A 25,277-nucleotide genomic window follows, 5' to 3' on the forward strand; every position below is an offset into this window, starting at 1 on the left:
GCATATTTATTACCATTTCATTTGCTAAGTTGGTACTTTATATTAACATTTAACTTTAAAAATAAAGAAGTTTGCTCAACATCATTAATTTTTTGCCACAATATCAAAATTAGCAATGAGAAATTTGAAATGCCACTGCTTTGGTACCACCTATTGAAACGTTGGTATTACGGCAACCCTAGTAAATAGGCTAAACTACAATATGTAACTACTATATTATACTATACTATAAAAGAGGGTTTTCACAGTGATGCCATAAAATAAGCATTTAGGGTTCCCGTAGGAACCTTTCAGTGAGCAGTTCTTAAAAGAACCTTTTTTCTTACGGTAAAGAACATTTTAATAATCTAAAGAACCTTATTCCACAATAATAATAAAAAAAAAAAAAAACTTGTGCAATGGAAAGGTTGCATGGATGTAAAAGGTTCTTCATGGAACCATAGATGTCAATAAAGAACCTTTATTTTTTTTAAAGGGGGTATAGCGTTGTAAGATTACAAATGTGCAACCAGGAGAATAAAAATACACAGAGGATATAATATACACTAGTCTGTGCAATGGATCAATTCAGCAAAGAAGGCCATTGAGACTAACATGTGCATCCCTCAAAGCACATGATGTCAGTCAGGTTCCTTCTCTACAGTTTACATGCATCAACAACCAAATATAATGAATGTAGAAGTTCACAATATGTCCCAAGTAATAGTCTGAAACCAGCAGGTGCTCTATTACCATGTGCACCATTGAAGTAATTGAGCTGAAGTTACCCACGATTAGCTCACCCACCCTGAATTAAACCAAACACAGTAATGCTACATTTGAGCTTGGTGCAGTGAAATGACGCAGCATGGTTTAATACTGCACCATCTGAACACCCTCCAACTCGACATGAAGTTGCGTGCATTTTGAAAAGAAAACATTTCCCATGTTAAAGAAAATGGGATGAAGCCAGCTTCTTTGGTGCCGGCAGAATTCCAAACGTTACTGGAATGTCGAACCCCTGACCACATTACAAGTCATAAAAAAGATAAACTCACATGCTCTTCTGTGAGGTCTAAATGTCTGCCAAGCGACACTGACTGCCAACGCTCAATAATGCAAGATATTCAGACTGTTCGTCTGTTGCTCTGTTTTGTTCTTTCAAGTAACATCAGTGATAGGACTCAGAAAACAACCAGAGATGTCTCACACATTCAACAGTTCCTGAAGATTACTATATAATGAGTCAGACTGAGTAATGATAAGTAAGATGATTCAAAGCACCAAGACAAGACAACAGCAGACAGAAAGGGGCATTTTCACTCACACTTTCATACAGGATACACAAAAGCCCAAAACCCTGGAAGTAATTATCACCTTTTTATACCTCTTACATAAGCAACCCTGAAATGCCCCACAAAACTATTTGAAGTTGTAATATGCCAGAAGGTGGAAAGGAATCAAGTTCCCAGCGTGAAATCAACACCTTTTTATTGCACATATTAAAAAAAGTTAATTTGGAGTGCCAAATATAAATTACTGTAATACCCACGCTTGACTCCATCACAATCTCTTAGCTATGGAGAAGAAAACAAAGCATTTAACATAAAATCCAACTGAGGACCTGTGGTTGGAGCACAGATATGGGACCTCTGTACACTCAGCACCTTGGTGGGCCTGCCTGGGGAGGCTAAAATGCCAAGCTAATTAGTGCAGAGCTCATGATGAGCAGCTCTCTTCTCTTCCATACTGCTCTCGTCCTGCTCTCCCTATTGAGATATTTGGTCTGTTTTTAGACTTTTTTCCCATTGCTTGGTCCAACAGTTTGATTTCACCTTCCTGCCCCTTAGTCATTTCACACTGTATTATTTGGTTCCAGCAAAGAGACTTTGAAACAATTTTTACTTAGAAATTGCTAGTAAATATCACAAAGAATTACAAAGAATCAGCTATTAACACATTGAATTTAACATTTTTATAACAATTACAAACTGTACATTGCACAGACTTGTCTATATATTAGGCAAAATGGTCCTTACCAGAACGCATTTTCATTCTGAGTATGGACACAAAGCTGCTGGAAACCTTTGCTGAAATCGAAATAGCATATAAGCATACTATTCTTATTATTTATCATATCTTTAAAAGTATGCTAGTATGTTATTCCGAATTCAGCCCTGGTGTGTTGTGCCTGTTTAGCACACGGTATTAGGGCCTCAAAACCATACCCAAAACTAAATGTTTTGCTTTAGATAACCAAGCCCAAATTATACTTTGATTTTTACGTATGCTAGGGTATGCGTACACTGTGTGTGATGCAAATGGTTCCAGCATTTCTGCAGTACCGGTAGTACAGAATAAAGGGCATATTCGGTATCCACTGATAGACGCTGCTTTCAAACGCTCTTGTTTGCGTTTGAGCACTCTAAGCGTCAAAGGTTTCTATTTACAGTGTGTTTTTGCTAGCATTGTAGCCAATCACAATCGCATTTGTTGAGGGCTTGCAAGTTAGTCAGAATCCACTTGAAACTTTCTATTGTGCACGTGTTAGGGATGCTCCAATCCACCTTTTTCGCTTCAGATACCTCCGATATTCAAGTAATAATAAAAAAGTGCTAAATTACCTAATAAACTGTATGCCTCACTGTGTGGATGAAACTGGGAACATTCTTTTGTGCAAGGCATCAGGCTTGACTTAAACTTTACTTTCCTAACTTTGTAAGACAAAATAACAGACAGACACAAATGTAGTGAATTATTTATTAAATAATTGTGCATCAGTGCAACAACTGTAAATAAACCAATAGCTTCACCAGCTTGGTAGACATTCAGAATAAACAGGAGTCCAGCTGACTCCTTTATCCATGACTCATGACTTGTTTTTCATGAATGTTTGAGTCATACATGACATAAACTAAATATATTTATATATAAATATATATACTATAAAATTAAAAGACATTTCTTTTAAATTTATAGTGGAGTTTTTTTAATGAGGCAGCAACATATGATATATAGGACAGAACAAAAAATGCTATTAACAATCTTTCATTGCGCAAAAGTATTATAATATGAACGGCTCCCATACAGAGCGGCACAAAGCGCTTATGCAGAATGATGCGCTTGAAGCATCATGGAGTCAGAGCGTGCAGCGGCAGCGCTCCACATTGAAAAGTTCAAAGCACAAAGTGAATATATATAGTGAATATATATTTATGCGTATTGTATTACCAGTATCTCTGTCTATAGATGAAGTATAATAATAGAAACATTGAATCATCTTGGAGAGAGACTGTCGTAACCAAACGCGACACGCAGTTTGAATGCTGAATTGAGAATGACTGACAGCCGCAGCGGAGGGAGGCATTTACGTGAACTTTAATTAACCGACTTAAATATTTATCTGTACCTCAAATGAAACTATGGAATGGCTTCAGAACACTTGGAATATGGTGCACGGAAACTTTATGGTGCTTTTTAATGTTTTTGTGCCTTTAATTGTGAGGCTTAACAATAACAGAATAGTACACGTACAATATCGGATTTGGATTGGACCCATCCAGCCGATACCCGAACCGGCAAAAAGGACAGCATCGGAGCCAATACCTGATCTGAGTATCGGATCGGCGCATCCCTAGCATGTGTTGATCGCTTGCGATCGCACAAGCTATCAAATGGAGTATACTTTGACGGCAAGTGTTCGTGCCAAACGTAAAGGGATCGTTCACCCAAAAATGAAAATTATCCCATGATTTACTCACCCTCAAGCCATCTTCTTTCAAACGAACACAATCAAAGATACATTTAAAAATATCCTGGCTCTCCCAAGATTTATAATGGTAGTGAACAGGGGGCATGTTTTGAAGCCCAAATTAAATGCATCCATTCATCATAAAAAATAATCCATACGGCTCCAGGGGGTTAATAAAGGCCTTCTGAAGCAAAGCGATGGGATTTTGTAAGAAAAATATCCATATTTAAAACTTTATAAAGTAAAATAACTAGCTACGGCATACGACCATACGCAACGATTTGTGGCGGAAGAGTTAAGTCTAACCCGACGCATCAAGCGTGGAGGATAGAGCAAAACAAAACACTGGTCATGAATTAGAAGTCTAAAATGAGAAATTTTAAAGAGAAATGTCGGAGGATTTTGATATAAGAGAAGAGGAGCTTTGGTTTGTTGCCCAGCCATATTTGTTTAAATCACGAAAGGCGTCTAAGCTCTAAGCTTCTAAGCTCACTCATTTGGCACAAGTTGATATGCGCAGTATGATCATCTGGTTGAAGCTATTTATTTTAGATTATAAAAAAAAAATTAAATATGGATATTTTTCTTACAAAAACCCATCGCTGTGTTTCAGAAGGCCTTTATTAAACACCTATATGGATTATATTTATGATGGATGGATGCATTTATTTTTGGCTTCAAAACAGGCCCCCTGTTCACTACAATTATTGTAAGAGCAAGGACGTTTTTAAAAATATCTCAGATTGTGTTTGTCTGAAAGAAGATAGTCATATACACCTAGGATGGCTTGAGGGTGAGTAAATCATGGGATAATTTTCATTTTTGGAAAATTCCTATCCCTTTAAGTATACTATGTGCTTTAGGTAAGTTTAGTTAAGTTTGGTCTTAAAGTGATAATTCACTCAAAAATAAATTATAATTCTGTCATCATTTACTCTCCCTCATTTTTTCCTCAAACCCTGCATGGCATTCTTGAAGGTGAATAAATGACAATTTTCATTTTTCGATGAGCCATCCCTTTAACTCAATAGTGGATGCAAAAACCAAAAGACATATGAGAAATTTCTTTGAGGTGAACTGGTGAAGGAATCGATGTGTCTATCACGTTTGAAGGTGAGGATTAAAAGACGAACAGGCATTCAGCTGTTTTTCACTGCATGCCTCGGAACTGACTGTGCGTGTTAAGGAGGAAGCTGTTATATCTGGAAGAGCAGTGAATGCGAGACTTCGCCAGAATGGAATAAATCAGCTCAGCCACAAAACAAAGTGGACTGCAGATGCTGGAGCAGCGTACTTCCAACTCCCACAGCGGCCTCCAGCTCATCAGGGAGTTTGACTCATTCCATATACAAAAGATGCACACAAATCCAAGATTTTACTGTTGCTATTAGAGGTACATTTGCATAACGGCAGCTACTGAAATACTGTACCACTACAACCAGAAAGGTTTAGCTGGGTTCTTTCCAGGATAAGCATCTTAAAAGGTGATTTGGTTTTAATAATGTTAGTCGACTTTGTTTAAGCCACAGACCTAAACGCTAAGGAAAGAATTTGCTTTAACTCTCGTCAATTCCTTACATCTGATATTATACATAACCTCAGCTGCTCTTGATGACAGGTGCTATCCTTTATTTTCCAACTGCACTTAAAGCACTCTCACAATCCATACAGTCTTCCGATGAGGTGTAATTGGACACATCCGGAGTTTAAGGAAACAGCCATATAATGCATTTGCATGGTGTTAGAATTTAGTGTTGGCTAGGTGCTGTGATGGTCGATACCGTTGCGATGTGATGGAGACCCCCTGAGGAAGCCGGAGGAGAGTCATGCTAATGAAAGCTTTAGGTCATTCCACTTACCATGGACTGGGCCTAATTAAAGCTCAGCCTTTATCCAGGCCTGAAGCCCTGCTGCTGCCGCTGTTTTACTTAGCTGCTATTGTTTTCATGATGTCCTCTGTAACAAACAAGTGGAGCTGCAGGGGTGATGCCACAGCGCCCTGGGGACACTCATTTACTAGACAGTTCACTACCTAGAGTGCTTTTCCTTTCATTTGCATAGTTGTGTAAGGCATACAAACCACAATTTTCATAAGCTTGGCAAGCAGTCAGTATAGCCTGCAAAAATCTGTTAATCACCAATAAAATGGTCAATTTGCAATAGCTTATGAACTATAACAGGGAACAGCAACAATCGCTTGGGTCACCAACTACTTCATGATACAGTACACATTGTGATACATGTCACAATTCAATACACTGTGATGCGTCACAATATCATAATTGGATTGTGATTGAAACTGTGCCAATTGTGTGACTGAGACTCAATTTCAGGTTTCAATTTCTTTCTCGCCTCTTCAAGTGCACTGAAAAAGCAATGTTCATGAACTGCTTCATTATCGAACAGGGAAGAAAAATAAAAATAAAATTATGTTTTCTATTAATATGAAGCAACTTTATTACTTTTTTGTTTTTTTAAACGCCACCATTTGAATGCCAATTATGTCAGACTCAAAAATGGTTCATTATTATATGCATCTCAAGGTATCATTGACATCTTCAGCAGAGATCCTCATTTTAATACATCACTTGTATTAACTTCTCTGCATTCGTACGCAGCATTATTCTATGAGGAAAGAGGAAAAAGCAAAAAAAAAAACAATATGAGGCTAATAAAATGCAAAATTCAGACCACATAATGCCAGCAATATTCATAACAAGCTAATACATTTATATGTATTGGTGCAGACAAGATGAATATTAAAACCTTCAATGACATGATCTATATTCTCTCATTTCTAAGGCAATTAAAATGAGACTGACAACTCCATGTTTAATGACTGTGAGAAAAGTTGTAGTTGGGCTCTTGGGTAATCCCTCTTCTGAGTGCAGTGCAGGTCCACGGGGCACAAGCCATGTGATTCTTTGACAGATGTATGGCTTTGTGTCACAAAAAAAACTCTGAAAGAAAGGCCTGCTGCTAAGCCCTTTCTCAAATGCCTTCATCCATGCAGCTAACATCCTAAGAAAGGGTCAAGCCATTCCTTGGCTACAGACATCTGGGTTGCTCCATGCAAAACAAAACAATTAACTGCGGGGGCAGGGACTTCTCAATACATCTCTACAGTGAAGGAACACGAGGCAGCTCAGAAGCATGCTGTAAACCCTGCCTCAAGGAATAAGAAGTTCATCTGAATAGATGGCTGTTTCCTTGAGCTGACTTGGCAGGAGAGATGTTGACAAAATGACTATGCTTCTGAGGACATCCATTTTAAAAGGTAAAATATGCCATTTGTATTGCATACTTGTATTTGTTTTGCAGCACGAAATTGCAACAATGATTGATGATAGCGTAGTTTTTTTTCCCCCAAACCAGTTAAGCACAAACACTGGCCACTCAATCACACAGTCACCTGTCAAGAAAGGTCAGACTTCATGGATTCAGTTCAGAACTCAGAAAAATCATGGATTGATATGATCTCGACAAATAGCTATGCTAGAGGTTAGTATTTGTTTCACTGTTGTGTAGGCAATCAGCACTCATGGGATCATCAGGTTTTCCAAACATACAAGGTTATCCACCCCGCCCCATCAAGTAGTCCTGCCCCAAAGTCATGCCACTGGTTAAAAAGGTTAGTTCACCCAAAAATGAAAATTCCGAAAGCTCAAACGTGGTGCATAAAACACGAGAATGAACCTCATTGATTACGCAGGACGTTTGAGCTTCAGGAAGAGGTTTGTTCGCATGCATCATTCCGGTTCGGTTGAGCTTCTGTTTATGTTCGCTGATCAGTGTTTATATGAGAGTAAAAGCCTCAATTAAATCTGTTCATCATAAAAAGTGACCGAGTCTCTTCAGAAAATTTGGACTAAACCACTTAATTTCTATGGATTAGTTGTCCGATCTCTTCATGAACTTTTTTGAAGTGTCAAAGTTTTAATGCATAGGCTGTCTATGGAAGGACAAAAAGCTCCCAGATTTCATCAAAAGATCTTCATTTGCGTTCCATATATGAAAAAAAGTCTTATGGGTTTGGAATGACGTGAGGGTGCGTAATTAATGACAGAATTTTCACTTTTGGGTGAACTAACCCTTTAAGCCAGATATCAACATGCCAGACCACTCAAACAAACAGCAATGTTTTGAACTGGCATGAGAGAAAATATTTTAACCTACAAGGTGAAAATTCTTCTCAAAGTAACCGTGAATAGGCAATTGCCAACATTTTTCATAAATGAGGACGTCATGACAAAAATTACAACATGAATTTGAGCAAATGTTGTGCAGTAATTTACAGTAGCTAGGTGAACTTCATATCGGTTTCTATACATGTATTTTAGCAAGACTGTATTGATCAACCACCATCCATCTGTTTTATAAAGACCGTTACATCACTCCAGCTCTCAGATGTCAATTTATCATTAAGGCCAAAGCAGCACATATGGTCTTTTAATACTGTGATTTCAAGCCCCGGTCGATGTGAGTGAAGTTCAGAGAGCAGCAGGGTATCTGCACTTAAATGTCTCAGAATGTGTCTGTGTGTCTAGGTGAGAAGTCTTGGGTGCTTCTTTTTCCACTAATGCATTTCCTATTCTCTTTCAGTCAGTGAGGGAGAGAGAAAATGAGATATGAATCACCGCACAGAGTTAAAAATAACCAAGTGATGGTCAAGCATGCATTTCCTCTACCTGAAATCTCTATTTGCAGTTCTGCTGCATGAAGCAAAGTCTTCAATAATTGCCTTGCTTAGAGAAATACTCATCGGCATCATTAGTGACGCGTCATAGGAGGAACAGAGCTCACGTTCCTCCAAGTCCTCTGACAAATTCTACAGAAGGCTCAGCAACAGACATTTTCTCCTCTAGCGCTGTCTATTGAGATCAGAGGAATGTTGCAGGCACACAGGAGAAAATTACTGCTAATTACCATCATTACACAGCAAGGCCGTTACCGCCGCTGCATCCTTGTTTCTAAGGCAACAAGACAAACACAGGATGCTGTTTCGCAGTTTCACCCCACCTGAGAATGTCAGGCAGGTGTTATGAAATTGGGAATCAAGCCAGTGAACGAGAAACAGATTATCAAATGTTTGTCACCAGATGTTACACCACAGACCTGTTCAGTTTTATACTGTGCTTTTACATCAGGCACTGTAACAAAAGCTATTTAATAGGTCATCTCACTCATTAGGAGATTGACATTGTCATGTGGTTGCTAGGTGAACCAGGCAAAAATCGTAAATTTGATCACATAAAAAAAATAATAGCGCCCTTTTCCACACCTAAATAATCTTGTTTATTCTCATTTTAGTAATGAGTTTTGTGTTACATTTCTGCTATTTAGTTAATGCATTATTTTCATGTCATGTTCTGGTCATGTTTTATGGACAAGCCCCATACGATAACCTCTGATTCATCATGTGGATTTCTACTTTACCACCTGAATAATTATGGTGGTTAGCAGTACCCACCAAAGTAAAAAGCAGATTTTGGTTGCTACCTGGTTCAGGTAGATTGGTATATTAACATTATTTCACTTAATGGAATATACGGTTATAACTTAAAGGGGGGTCTAATGCTATTTCATGCATTCTGACTTGACACTGTTAAAGAGTTGGATTCTCATGCCAAACATGGCCAAAGTTTCAAAAAAACAAGTTGGACGTATAACGGAGTATTTCTGTGCCAAAAATACTCTTCAGATTGTTCACAAACTTCTGACGTTTTTTTTCGAGTTTGAGTCAGAATTCCTTGTACGGGCACTTCTCCCGGAAGAGCGCGTGCGCACACATCGACCAGAGTGAGAAAGCAAGAGCATGCCCATCAATGTGCTGCGTTCAGCTTTACGGAAGTCGTCGGCAGCCCTGCACAGGACTTGCTCGAGAAAGATTTGTCATTTTGTTTTTAGACCACGAAATCAACAATGTCACCAAAGAAGTGTGTTTTTGGCTGTAAGGGAAAGATAAACTTGCTTCCCAAAGAACCCAGCGTTAAGTGGAGCTGAGAGTTTTTGTGCTCACGCATTACATTGATGTGCTCTCGATATTTGTAATTAAAATAACCATAGAAACTAATAGTTGCAATCACTTTTTTATTAGTTAAAATGAATAGAGAATATCTCATGTTTTTCCGTGCTCGAGCCCTCAGGATCTGCGATTATGGTTTAATAAACAAGGCCCAGTTCAACACTGGATTTACAGATCGTTTGAAATTGAAAGATGAAGCGGTCACAGCGATAATGATCCCGGTCATGAGTCGGAACCGCAGGTGGTGAGTAAAACGGCTTCAAATGTCTTTTGTTGGCAATAGGCACCTAAGTGGATATAATGTAAACAACACGAACGTAGTGAATTCATAAATTCATTATTCACCATTCACTATGCGCTAAATTCATTATAGTGATTCAAAAGTTATCCATGGATAAGGCGATGGTGTATTGTGTGAACCAAAACTACCTTTTTTAACACTAAAATTAACAGGATAATTTTTTACAGTGAAAGTATGAACAGAAGTTATGCTAGGTTTGGCAAGTAATACTTAAATTTTTCCAGCTTTTAGGAACTGAATGAACTCATTTATTTATAGCCCTACCAGGTGACATGGTGATTTTAATTTTGTGTGAACAGGCCGCCATTGTGAGGGAATGATGAGATCAGAATGATGCCAGGAGATCAAAGAGTGTAAGAATTTTAATCCAGAGAGGAATGTTTTATGTTAATTTCTTAGCATCTGAGATTAAATGTTAAGGAAAAACAGATAATGTTGCAGTATTGCAAGAACTATCTTATATAAGTTTCATTATGTATAATGTGTAGTACAAAAGAAATCTGAATGCAAGGAACTTTATGCTCAGCTGAGCTAAACCTGTACTTAACCTGCCCAGGAGCACCTGACATATGCAGCACAAGTTGCCATGGTAATCTGTTTTTCTCGAAAGTGAGCCACTGCAGTGAGAGAGTCAATCTTGTACTTTTAATTTAATAACTCATAAATTATTCTCATTTTTACTCAAATTCCCCACAGATTTTTCAAGTTAGGTTCATCAGTTTAATCTGCACGTGTTGTACTGTTAGTAAGATACTGGGTCAGGGCTCGACAATAGCTGCTTTTCCACTGTCGGGCCAGTGCGGGCCAGGGCTTTTAGCGGGCCTTGTAGCCCCGGACTTGTAGCAACGAGCCCAAAAATCATGCTGCATTTCCACCGTCGGGCCAAAAGCTCCGCAGCGCTTCACTAAAACCCGCCCGTAACACACCTCTCTGGAACAACGTCACATAAACTCGTCATTTCACAAACAAATGGAAGTTTTATCAGAAAAATAATCAGAAAGAAATCACTGGAAACTAGTGAGATCGTAAAGTGAACATGATAAAAGCAGGTGTTTGTTGGCATTTCGTTGTTCACTTAAAGATTTAAAAACCCAAGCATCGATGTTTTACCAAACAAATTAATCATAATGAATTAATTTGTGTCAGGATTAAACATTAGTCAGAGAAATAAAGTGGTATTTCACAAAAGAAAGAGGACACACGTACTTATTCAGTCGCGTCTGTTCCTGTTTATTTGTAGTCATAGACAGTATGTTTACATCACATTTACAAAGAATGATATGATATGATGATTTCTACAAATTTTCCACCAAAAATACGACCTGAGGAGCTTTAGCATTCTCTCCAGTGACAGTCCCAACAGTTATATTTTCAGTCTGAGAAACAGAGAAATCCCGAAAAACTGGAGTTGCTTTATTTTATGAAATATGCGGAGCTAAATATGGATATCAGACAGTCCGTTAAGAGAAGAGACATGCTGACAGATAAAATAAATACATGATTGTGATAGCCCACGTGTATGATTTGTCTGATTTCTTGGCCATTGGCCCCGAGGAAGCCCCGACGAGGCACGATCAAGCCCCGGAAGTGACAATGGAAACGCGACTGGCCCTGGCATGCACTAGCACACCTGCTTTAGGCCCAACAGTGGAAACACGGCTATTAAGGACTGCACGATGGCCTAGGGCCAGCGTGAACGACGCTTGGGGCAGCTGACAGAACTGTCACTTGCCTGATCTGGCCAGTGCTGCATTACGAAAGTTTATCATTTGCACGTTTTTTCTTAGCCAGTTTAAATAAGTGCAAGAAGACACGGAAGAGAACTCAATTTGGTACTCGCGCACTGTGCACACATATCCAAAGTGCACGCCCAGAAAACTGCTTCTCAGACAGCACACAAATACTGAACTGAGTTCTCTTTCACGTCTTCACGCTTGATCTGACAAATTCACACAAAATTATGTCAAAATCCCCATCTTGACAAGTATCCTCAAACACAGTCAGTTATATCTTAAGTGAACGTAAACAGTTGAGGATTAAAACATGTGTAAACACTATATTCGGTCCAGGCATTCGGTCTTAAAGTGACAGCAGACTAATATTCCTGCTGTGTGTCATTACTGTTAATCAAACAACAAAGGACAAAGAAGGGGGGAAAAAAAACTGCTCTTGACTAAACAACTCTGTAGCTTTAACAAGGATTAATCTATATTTAATTTATACAGTAAAGACTATGCAATGTTATTTTACATTTGATTATTCAATTTCTGTACCTGAATACAGTTACTGTACTGTAGAGTTTTCTGAGCAACTTAAAGCACTTTATTTTAGTTATATCTTTGTTCTGTTGCATTTATTTGAGCTGTACCTTGTTTATTTGGTTGGTTTAATAATTGGTTTAATTGTTCTATTTTATTACTGAAGAATCACTTGTCTTCAATAATGTTTGAACTTTATATTAGTTAGACAAGTAGTTCTTGCTGTGGTATCAAAGTTGGAATCAATCAACAATTATCTAAATTATCTACAATTTTGCTGGCTTATTTATTACAATACAAATATTGCATAGGTCAAAAACAACAACAATAAAACTTTTTTTATTTTATAAACTGCACTTTTTGCACCTTGCAGTTTATATAAACAAAAAACTTTTTGCTAGACTTTTTTAATCTGGACTGAATTCAGTCTATTTTCTTGTTTGTTTGCAATGACTTTTTTTGGCATTATGCACCTGAAGCGAAAGGATTTTTTATCAAGGAACAATTTTTATCTGGTTTATTTTCTGGTGGGGTCAGTGAAAATTCTGGCAGGGCAAATACAAATTTGAACCACTGGGACAATAGAAAAAAAATCCTTAGTGTTGAGCCCAGTGGGTACTGTCAAAGCACTTCCTAAATCAATAACACTTTAATTTCTGGTTTGATTCTATTAATGTTTAAGATACGCACACACACATTTAAAAAAAAAAAAAAAAAAAAAAAACCCTCCTTATAAGTGCAAAAAACTGTCTGAAACTGCCTAATAAGTGCATTTTCATCAAGCAGTTTTAAAACTCCAATGACTATTAAGTTTTTTAAGTGGCTCACATTTTCTGAGAAAATGCCCTAACAAAACTTTCCTGAAGGCATTAGCCTTACAGCAAACAATGAGTTGCCTGTGAGATCCTGTTTATTGCTGTCTGTGGTTTTTGAATTACAGTAACCACATAGTCAGATACACAAACACATCTGTTCACAACTCTGGGGCAAAAAACAGCAAAGCCACAGAGTAAATGTATTCAACAGAGAGTAAACACACTTACAATCACCCAAGGGAGGTAAACAAATGAAATTTGATCAATCACTGCTCTGGGTTTTAACTGACTGGCTATTATAGCAATTTGCTCCTGTCTATAGCTTACTTTTGCATCAGACATTCATTTGTAAATCTGAACTGGACCAATTTTCAGTTCCTAGAAAAACTTCAGAACAGCTGGCCGGGTATTAAAAAACATCCAGTAACAATGAATTCACTGGAATATTAAAAATAATAATTGAATTAAAATTATACATATATATTTTAAATATAATGTAAAGAAAAAAAAAATTTGTTTGGCATTTTTATTACTACTGTAATCTACAGTCAAACTGCATAACTATCTATTGTTCTCAAATCTTTGTTGCCTTTGGCAATGACAGACACAAACAATGAGTTAAAGTGCTCAATGAGTTCGACGTGCCTCACAGCCATTTTCCCAGCAATTACTCCAAAAGTGGCTATTGTAGGGCATTGTTTTATGGTTCAGGTACTGGGCAAAATCGTTTGCATGACAGATCTTCTTTGAAGTAACACTAGCAGTAGGGATCACAACCACAAGAGCTGATCACAAGATGTGACTGAGTACTCTTCCAAAATGGCAGCTTTCTAGACACCTTTCCAATGCTCTGATCAAAGCAGGTTCAAATCATTCACTGGACCCGAATGAAAACGGCCCACTTGTTTTGAATGAGAGTGCACCAAAAGCAGCTTGTCAGTGAATCACTCTTTTCAAATCCTCTGAATGACAATGTAAAAACAGACGCTCCTAGAATAAAATACCAGAGGAAATGCTCATGGAGGTATTCACCAATATGGCTGCATTATCCACAAAAAGCCTGTTTTCTTAATAAAAAGACCAAAGTATACAGTAAAATGCTCAGAATTAGACTAACCCAGTTAAAACACCATATAAAACCCACAATCTCACTCTCAGCAATATGGGAACATTTGTAAATAGCATGTCCAGGTCAGAACTAACATGTGTTTGACAAAAAAAAAAAAAGATGCATAGCGTTTCATTTCTGTTTACCCAAATAATCATTAACCTTCATTTCCTGGTGACAATGTTTGCTTTGAGTCACAGAGAACCTAAATTCACACGCACACAAAAGTGTGGCAGGGGATGCAGAGGGTACTGGGGCATGCACATTTGATTGTTCCTGTGTTTGCTGGACTTTGCTATACAGCTCAAATGGATGACCTCACCTCTATTGAGTCCAGATCCCTCTCACTCATTCCACATCGTCAGCCTCACCCATGGCCCTCTGCTCACACCTTTTAAAAACAGCACAGCATATTTCCTGCTGGAAAAGTTACAAAAGTTTAAAATAGTTCCAAATGCAACAAAAATAAAAACTTGAGAATATCGAATTGCCATCGGCAACAGATCAGAAACTTTTATTTTAATCGATATGCAGCAGATTGCTTCTCTACAGTGCATTCCAGTGTTTCCTGCACAGCTATACAGCATCTTTCTGTTGTTACACAACAACAACAACCTTAGCATGACTTAGGATGTCTGAAACACTAACAAATGAGTCATTTCTTTTTAATGAATCAGTCTCTTACTCAAGTTCAGTCTAAATCAATGTCACAACTCACTGAACCACTAGTCGATTATAGTCAAGGCTGATTGCGGTTAAAGCGTATTTAAATATATTATTATTATTTAAGGAATTCACCCTTCACAAAATTTAACTTGTACATATACAATAGTACTTCTAAAAACTTTGTAATGTCTAGACTTAATTTGGTGACCTTTTTATCCTTTAAAAATGTATTAGGAAGACCTGGCATATTCTATTACATATTATAATGCCTCTCTAACCTGTGACAGTTTTTGCTAAAGAAAACCATGTTGCTACCAGACTGCCACGAAAGCAGTGTTACATATGACATTGAATTGATTTCACATGGAGATATTCTGTTTCCTGGCAATACATTTACTTCAAGAGAGCCAGAAGAGCTCACCAGGTCAGCCAGAAGTTCTGCTGATATCAGCATATCACAGATAAAGAGCAATGTCCACACAAAGAACAAGAAAAAGCACTGAAAATAGACTGCTGGCAACACAAAGTTTATAAGTCTATTAGCACAGCTACATCCTTAACCACAAAACCACTTAGCCCTGGTGCAAATCCATTACTGATTTATCATTCACATAAACACTACAGCTGAAAGTGGATTAAACAGTAACAATATCACAATAGGCTAGATATCATTATAAGCAGATTACCACTAAAAAGAAGCTTGCATAATTGTGTGTGAAGGAGTTCTTAAGTAAATCTCAGTAACCTAAATCAAATTAAAACAAGTGGACCTGCATCTATTTTGTGAAAATAAAAACTGCTGCAAGGTGAGGTCAACCAGCTAACATACATTGCTAGCTAACATGTTACTCCACCCTAGGGATGCACGAATTCAGAAAAAACTGACATTGCGATATTTTGTTTTTCTGCGATTATGAAAAAAGAAAAGAAAAAACAATTTCACCAGATGACTTGAATAGCTCTATTTATTAAGAATTAATCATTCTAGAATTATTGCAGTGATTTTGTAGGTGAGTGACTACACATAGAAAATAATTAACAAATTACAAGCATAGATAGGGTGAATTCAGGTTGATTGGGACACTTTGAAAAAGTGTCCCAATCAACCTGAACTCCCCCTAATTGTAACAAAGATACAAATGAAATAAATAGTGCTTTACATTTTTCAGGTAAGTCTAACAGTATTCAGGTATGGAAATTGAATAATCAAATGTAAAATTACACTGCATAGTCTTCACTATGTAAATTAAATATAATTAATCTGTTAAAATTACAAAAGTGATTTTTCTCTTTGTCTTTTCTTGTTTGATTAACATTCATAAGACAGAAAGCAGCAGGAATATAGGCTGCGGTCACTTTAAGACCGAATACAATAAATATATTGTAGCTTTAGAAATACTGCTGTAACTAAAGAGCTTACACATACTGGTGGATTAACCATTACAGAAACATGAAAAATGATTTTAGTAAGCACCAATACTTATAGTTTAGGGCAGCTGTGGCACAAACCATACATTGGGTGGCAGAGGTCTAAAAAAATGTGTTGAGCACTGTATATAGTGAATATAATGTAAATCTCTACTCTACATTAAAAATGAAGATAGTAATAAAGATAATAAAGAAAAACACAAACTCAGTGCTAACAAACAGGCAAGATAAATGTTCTGCAGGAACACACATTCACTCTGGACACAATCACCTCTTACTGTCATTTCTTTATCCTGTAAATAGGCTATAAGAAACATCTTACATTTATATTCAATTAGTTCTCCCTTTACAGTTCGCCGGCGCTCATTCAGTAAAGTTTGAAGTTTAACGCAGATTGTAAGGACAGGCCTTCATGCAAAATGTAAATGCTCACGTGAATTTGTAACATTTACATATAAGGATATAGACGTGGAATGAATGTTTTGGGCTGAGGACGCACATGCATCTGTCAAAGCGCCTGACAGGGCAAGCCATTACGCTAATAGATTAGCTTGAAGCTTATAATAAAAAATTCTCATGTTTTGATCAGCTTTGATCACGTACCTTTCCCGCATCTGTTTCCTCCACTATTTTTAGATGCATTTTGTCCATAGAAATGCATTATTCAGTGCTGTAATTTGATGCGACTGGCAGAAGTCTTCCGTGCACGGTGGGCAGACCCAACTAATCGATAATGAGAATCGTTGTCGTCGATGATTTTTATTATCAATTATTATTGATTTTATCGAATAGTTGTTGCAGCCCTAGACAAGCTGTTATACTCCTGTCCTGGTGCTACAGTTTTTTGCACATTTTTCTAGGGTCCAAACGTCAGAGTCTGTGATTACAAATCTAATTTAAACCAATTCTCCCCTGGAGTAACAAAAAAAGTGGCCAAGCTCCAAAGCTCCACTTTTCCCTTAATTCTTACCTAATTGAACCCGGAAATGCTGCAGTCACTCCCACCAACTCCAGAGCCCAATTGGATTTAGGAAAAGCAGCAAAACAGGTACTGAATAACAAGAAGTGGGTACCCTTCTGTATATAATAAGCCTCTTAATTATTCTGTTTAAAAATGCCTCACCTTGTGTTTATTGTAAATTGCCTAAAATTACACAAATTGTATGTTGCATAATGTAACAATATAAAATAAAATAATCTAACTAGCTAATGGTTTTAATCATTTCAAATACACATAAGATTTTAAACCTTTTGGAATGCATCACTGCCATCAAATCCTCACCAATGAATGTACGGGCTTGTGAAGTCTGAAGCCAGTGATGATGTCATTAGTGAATATAAAGACTTAATGTTTTGCAAAACTCTAACCACTATTACAGTGTGGATGTAAGCCACACAGAGATGAATGTATTACACAGGAAGACCTGCCTGAGCACATTCCACATCATTACAACATATTCCAAAAAATAGTTGAACTAGCTGACCAATAAGCCAAACCGCAAAGCTGTTACTAGGATACCGCATTATGACTAAGGGAAGAGGATGCGATACAAATAACGTGTTCCAAAAGACACAGTGTTCAAAATGCGATTAGGTTTTAAATAGATCAAAAAGAATCGTGGAAGACTATGAGAATATGACATTGACAAGCTCCCATTTATTAAATGAAGTGATTTCATCATGAAAGTGCGGAAGAGATTCTCCTAAAGAGGTTTGTTCAAGACATTGTGTCTGTCTCTAAAAATCTACCATCATATATGCTTTCACAGAAAGGTCAATCACCACCGTGTATACCGATAACAGATCCACGCAATCCTGACTAAAGGTTTCATTCTGCCAAATTTACACTTAAGGCATTAGGTTTTTGGTTTATTTTTGAAAGGAAAAAACATCGCTTCAAAAAGCCTCAATACTGAGAGTCTCTAATAAACTGCATGAATCAAAAACATAGTAAGAATCCTGCATCGAAAATTCCTCAGCTCTCATTTCTCACCTTCAATTTTCAACAGACTGTCTTCATGACTAATGGCTGCATAAATCTGAGGCTACAGCCTGCATTAAGATGGAGCCCAAAGTGGTAGAGGAGACAAGGCTGTAATTATTGAGTCCAAAAGTAAGATGGGCGCCTTCAATACTAATTTCAGCATTTGGGTGCCATGTTAACACCCATCCTCTCTAGCGCAAGAGGCTGAAAATCTCTGCTCTCCTGCACGAAACACAACAAGCGCCGTTAGGCAGATGGCGAGACAGTTGGTGGGAATATCAGTGATAATGCAGATACATTCTGAAACTGTTTCTTTGCCATTCATCAGATCAGCATCAACAGCTGCTGCTTCCAGGAAGATGGGAGATTAAATGAGGTGGCAGAACAATATGCTGGAAATTAGTACTGGTTGAAACCACCAGTGGCTGATTTAAAAAAATAAATAAATAAAAAAATAAATTTTTTTTACCTTTTTAAGAATAGGTCAAAAATTTTGGGGTAATGCAACAACAGAGGATCTTTATGGACAAAATATAGAAATATGGGTGGAAAAAGGTCCTTTCCTTCCCTTGTTTGTGACAATGCTTCTGTCATTGTCACCTGTAGTCACTTATTTGGATTTCATCTCCTTGACTCTCTTAAAGGGATTTTTCACCCAAAAATTAAAAATCTGTAATCATTTACTCACCTTCATTCTGTTCTAAACTAGGGATGTCAATTTACACAAATTCCCGTGATCAATCATCGTTTAAATTAACAATCAATTAAGCGATTAATCGTTAGCCTTAATACTGCAATATGCGTCTACTGCAGTGGCATTAACAGCATGACAGGGTGTGCAAATGCTGCTCAAATTTAGGGATTTAATCTAAATAAATGGCTAGTAGGATTGTTAGTTGATGTGATTGATCATTTATTAAATTACTTATTTAATAAATCAAATATAACAACTAATACAATGTGTCACCAACGCCGCCTCAGATGCGTGCTTGTCAGAATGTGTACTCCTGTTGTGAACACGCACTTCCTGGAACAACGCACTGAAAACGGCAAAAAAAACCAATGAATTCACAACCATTTGTTAAAATAGTGTTCTCATTAATGTTATGTAATGTGACAGTCCCAATCATAGTTATTATTAGTCGTGCATTGCTATTTGAGCTCGATGAACACCGGTAAACTGGAGCACTTTGCTAGCGTGTTATTTAACTCAAAAAAACGCATCATATATGAGATTAATAAGATATATACAAAATAAACATAATATTACAAATTATATCTGCACAAAATGATGCGAATGTACAAGTGAACTTGAACTAAGTCATTGTGGACGCGCTCTTCCTGGAGCAACGTGATGAAACAACTAAACGGCAACTAAACAATAATAATTTACAATGTTTTATTACAATATTGTTCTCTTTATTATGTTATGTAATATGACAGTCCCAATCATTGTCATTGTTAGTTGTGCATTGCTGTTTGAGCTGCGCACACTGAAGATGATCACCGGCACGCTTTACTACAGCATCAATTCTTAACCAAATGCATCCTATATGAGATAAATCAGATATAGATAGGCCTACACAAAATAAACACAATATTACAACTTACATTTATGCAAAACAAAAGGCTGCGAATGCACACGCAGACTTATAGTCATGACGAACGTGTAACTCTAGCTGTAAAACGGTCCCAAACATAACTCCGGCACGCTCGCTTAATTTTTTCTCTTGTCTGCTTTGTGTGTTTCGCTCAAGCAGCACGCACGCGCATGAACCTGCTTAATCGACGATTGATAAGTTTTATCGATTAAATGTATTATCAACAATTAATCGATCGTCGATTAATTGTTTTCATCCCTATTCTAAACCCATAAGACTTTTGTTTATCTACAGAAGACAAATTAAGATATTCTTGATATTCTCTCATTATTTTCGTCCATCCATTGAAAGTCCACACAACCAAAATTTCACACATCAAAAAGACACTGTAAAAGTAATCCATATGAATAGAGCAGTTGTAAATGTGCAATGATCAATGTTTACATGTGAATAAAAGCATAAATTAAATCTGTTTATCATATAAAGTGGCTGTGCAAATTTTGGTTGTGTGGACTTTCAATGGATTAAAGAATATTAAACATATCTTCATTCTTATGGGTTTGGAACAACATGAGGGTGAGAAAATCATTAAGGAATTTTAATTTTTGTGTAAACTAAACCTTTAATAAGATGTCCAAAGCAATGTCGATTTGTATTGTACGCAATAATAAATAACTTCAGATAATCTATGTAAGACTGGACTAGGGCTGCACAATTTTTTGCGATTAAACCACACGCGATTTGGGAAAGGCTGCGATTATTTTATGCGCAGCTTGTCAGAGCTGTATGGCTCTGTGGTCAGTAGTAAATGCTTCTCCATCTGAAAGCCAGGGGGTGCTTTTGCGCAGAAACTCCAAATATGCCCTGCTGCAGAAGAAGATAACATGCGTCATATCGCTATAGCTGAATAAACAGAAGATTGAAACGCTTTGATTGATTAAACATGACTAATAAACAAACGACTGCCTTATTCTGTGTAAGAAGCCACATCATCTCACAGAAGGATGCTCAACTGTCATTATGAAGTGAGTTTGGAGTAAAACATGTTATTAAATGTTGTCTTTTGTTGGACAAGATGTTAATGCTTCTCACGTCTAGAAAGATGTTTGACGCGTATTACTTTTTCAAATGTACATTATAAGCAACTCAAACTCGCAGTGCTCTCAGATGGATTAGCAATTGGAGCCATACTTCATTAACAAGCTGCGCATTAAAAAAAATAATAATAATTAATCGCAGCCTTTGCGATTTCATAAATCGCACTAAGAATCACGTTTAAGTTCAATGTTATTTTTCGTATCGTGCAATAAATCGTGCAGCCCTAGACTTGACAATCCCAGGGATGAGCCACTTGTAAACAACATACATATACGTGTGTACACACGTATACCAATTGACGTGATAAGCATTAAAAAGTAGGACTATTATATACTATCTTCTTCTTCTTCCGCTTTTATTGCCAAGTACAACATGTACAAGGAATTTGCTTGAATTTTGCAGTTGCTTTAAAAAAAGTTAAGAAAAAAAAAGAAGAGGAACAATTTATCTGATGTATTACATCTGATGCAGACCTGTTACAGAATTAGATTCGGAGGTTGTCTCCTGCCAAATCTTGAAAAATATACTTGCATAACCTAACAACAGACATGATTAACCAAACTTCCATAGCAACAGCATATAGAAGAGCAACAGGAGAAGCGGTTAAATGCACAAACTTGCACATAATTTGTTAAGCCTGTTGCAATAATAAAAACCTTAATCCAATCGGTATCTATAGAATCTGGAGCACTCTACGTGTGAAAAACTCTTGATAATCCCTCTGCTGCCAATCATCCACCCAGGCGTCTTTTTTCCCCTCGCACATTTCCTTTTCTACATGTTTCACAACATGTGCGTGTCCACCTACACACTCCCTTTCAATAGGCTACTTAATATTGGAAATGCGACACTGCCTGCAGATAGCTGCATCCTTGGCATTCTTAGATAGAGGCTGGGGGAAGAAAACATTAAATCTAAGTTTCACCCAGTAGGGCGATATCTGCTTGCTACTTACTTTATAAAACTCAGCTTATAAATGCAGCGTTGATTGTTTACGTCTAAATTATAATTTTTATATAACAAAAAGGAATTATGGGATCCATGCTGTTCCACAGGTGGATCTAACAACAACAAAATGCAAGTCTAAAAAAGTGATCAGACTGACTCAAGACTAAACAAAAACGGTGTCACTTCTGTCAAAGGACAGAGCAACCTCAACATCTCAGGGATGTTCTTCCATGGTCATTTTTAAGATCTTGTGATGGTCTGAATCTTCCATACATTTAAAGTTAAAAAGGGAATGCCAGAAAGCACTTCAATCAGGGACCAGCTCTTCAAATCCACCCCCACACGAACTGCATTTAGAGCCTGGCCAATACACAGTGAACACACACCACCCACACAATGAAGAAAAGACATGCAAATGACAAATCAGTAAAGCCCTTACAGGGAGAAAACTGAGCAAAGGGCCATTAGTCAACCTACAACACAAACCTCACAATTTCGACGTGACAAAATGTTATGCATAATAAATGCAATGTGATCTATAGCCAAATGACTCCTCCGGTTGGACACCTGATCTGATTCGCAGCTAATGCAACAGATTCTATAGATATTAGTGTCTGAAAAGAGCCTGTGATGGCAGCTCAATAGTTTTTGAGACACAGCCATTGTTCTCAAAATTATTTCTATAAAATGGAGAGCTCCTACTCTTTTTTTGACCAACTAATGTGCTTAACTTTTCCAGTGATTATTGTATAGGGATTTTTAATTGAATTATATACAGAAATTTACTTGAAGAAATGGAAATTGGCATAGAGAGAAAAAAAAAATATATATATATATATATATTACTAAAACTAAAAATTGTATTAATTCACATGACTTTTCCAGATCTGGAAATCACACTTTAAATTTCACTGACATTTACAGAACGACATGAACTGAAACACAAAGTGCTCATTTAACCTGCACGCAACTCCTGACTTAACAAAAAAACATAGGAGTCAGAATCATGTCTTTTCATAAGTTGCGACCTATTCGATTAAATTCTTGCCCTGACTGATGCAGAAATGACTATATGTGCATGTGACACACAATGCATGTTTATGAAGTTGCACGTCTGTCACTGCTGTGCTTCTGTTTTTCCCACATCTGGAGTTAAGACCAAAACTATTCACTATAACCTCACCATCTTTGCACCATCTTGTTTATCAAATTGAGATCAAATAATCACGACACAGCGGACGACATGTATATATTTACATTCTACCTGCTATAATCTGTCACAATATGATCGCTTTCACTGCAACTTTCTGATGGATTCTTGTTTTCCTCTGATAATCAGGTGAGTAGATATCATTCGTTAACCGTCGCAACTCGCTCGAGGGATAAAACGCGGGCATTTTAGAGATTACAAAGGCGCATTTCTCCGAGAAAACACATCCGTGGCCCCCCTTTACATAAATATAAGCACTGCTGGGAGTTGGCATGGACAGTTAAATCACAGACACGTTATGAACTCACCTTCTTCCCTCTCCACCTCCCGCTGCTCTCATGCGGTCTCTTCTTCCACAAAATCTTCCGATAAAAGTCCGACACAAGCTTCTCTCCGCCTCGTAATAATCGCCAGCTAAGTGCAGTCTGTGTGCAGCCGTTATTCCTGCTGTTTTCCCGTTTGTCGCGGGAGATTTTGCAGCGTATTATTGTATCTACTCCAGCAGCAGTACCGTTGGCCTCAGCGTCTCGTTCACAATTATTCAACTTCGAAGTTCATACAAAAGTTGCTGCTCCGCCTCGCGCTGCAGCTGCTGATGAGGTCACTGCAAGCCGCTGCTACGCTTCGCTAATAGGAATCTCGCGATAGCTGAGAGCAGAGAGGAGCGTGATTTGTGTCTGTGGGAATGGGCCCCCTACGGACAGCGTTGCCCTAGCAACAGCACAATTTATGTACTGCACGGTTATCACGCGACTGGTATTCTGTTGTTTTTGACAAGAGTAGGGCTGACCTGTCCAATATGTGCATCACTAAATCTGTGTCGTGTTAGTTGGGTAGCATTTGTGGCTTTATTCTAAGCATAAGGATGTCTCCTGTAGGTTCTCAGCTATTCTCTTTGCTGTTTGTAACGAATAGTCCTGATAACTAAGCACTTGCAGGAAGTAGTTTGTGAAAAACATAAAGTGAAATGAGTATTTTGGGTTTATTTTCAGACAATAAAAATGCAAACTAAAATCAATACCATCACAAGTTATTTTCACAATCAATTTTTTTTTTTTTTTTTTTTGTCTGAATATAAACCCAAAACAAATGTATTTCACATTATGTTTTACACAAACTACAATTCTCTGGAAGTTTGTATATCTGTAATTTGATGATGATACCGACTATTCCACTGAAATTTTGAAAACAAATGCTGACGATTATTTTTATGGTTGATAACTGGACATAGCAACCTTTCTTATTCTTTTGTTAGGAGTGACCACTGATAGGTTTCATATAGTATGTAAATTAAATAAACTGTTAAAAATAAGAATAAGTAGGCTTGTCCAAACTTTTTACTGGTAGGCCTACTGTAAAAATGACAATGTTGTGTGGGATTTCATGTAAATATAGATCCAATAGTTACTCTCTCTCTCTCTCTCTCTCTCTCTCTCTATATATATATATACTGCATGTTTACTCATGTGTCTCGTAACTATTCCAAAGGAAAATCGAGTTATCACATCAAATTAAACTACAGAGGATTATAAGTAAACAGATTACATCATTAAAATAATATGGAGTTTGTTACCATGACAACTTGTCTGCAGTTCCTTGTGAAAATGAATTAATTTTGATAAAAATTATTTAATATAAACACTGTGATGCAGATTTTACTCAAGCTACTACCACTGCAACACTCACTGTCCATATTTAATGCTTCAATAAAGGGCACATATAATCCAAACTGAGCACATGTGGAGGTTAATTGATTTGAAGTGAGTGTGCTAGATTCCATAAATACTATTTTGTGAAGAATAAAAAACTATTTACAAACAACGTGCTCTTTTAAAAAATAATAATAATAAAAATTGCTAAATTTTAAGGGGGGTAAGAAGTTTGCAGGGATCATCTGTGCACAAACAGAATTCATCATGTCAAGCAGGCTGCTACCATCCTACTGTTCCTTCTAAATTATTTAGGAATGTCTTTGTCCTGTTTGAGTGATCAATACTTGACGCCCCCTACTTGCTGACCACACAATTGCATGTGTGACCTCACATAGGAATGTCTTGTCAGGGATGCCAGGGGAACAGGGAGAATGGTCCCATTCATTTAGTTCC

The 25,277-nt window shown here is 37.3% G+C and overlaps 1 protein-coding gene across 9 annotated transcripts in view; it reads right to left on the minus strand.

Annotated features, from left to right (window-relative positions):
- sipa1l1 (signal-induced proliferation-associated 1 like 1) overlaps positions 1-23,782 on the minus strand; it is a 77,086-nt gene extending 53,304 nt beyond the window's left edge. For 4 of the 9 annotated variants that reach the window (XM_051874373.1, XM_051874371.1, XM_051874370.1 and 1 more), the window contains exon 1: positions 23,481-23,781. The gene's annotated coding sequence lies outside the window, so the exon portion shown is untranslated. Of the gene's footprint in view, positions 1-1,037; positions 1,157-14,559; positions 14,658-23,480 lie in introns of those variants that run through there. The other 5 variants (XM_051874366.1, XM_051874365.1, XM_051874372.1 and 2 more) reach the window with 5 other exon arrangements.
- Between the last annotated feature and the right edge of the window lie 1,495 nt (positions 23,783-25,277).

The sequence above is a fragment of the Ctenopharyngodon idella genome, chromosome 20 (genome assembly GCF_019924925.1).
Source record: "Ctenopharyngodon idella isolate HZGC_01 chromosome 20, HZGC01, whole genome shotgun sequence".
NCBI lineage: Eukaryota > Metazoa > Chordata > Actinopteri > Cypriniformes > Xenocyprididae > Ctenopharyngodon > Ctenopharyngodon idella.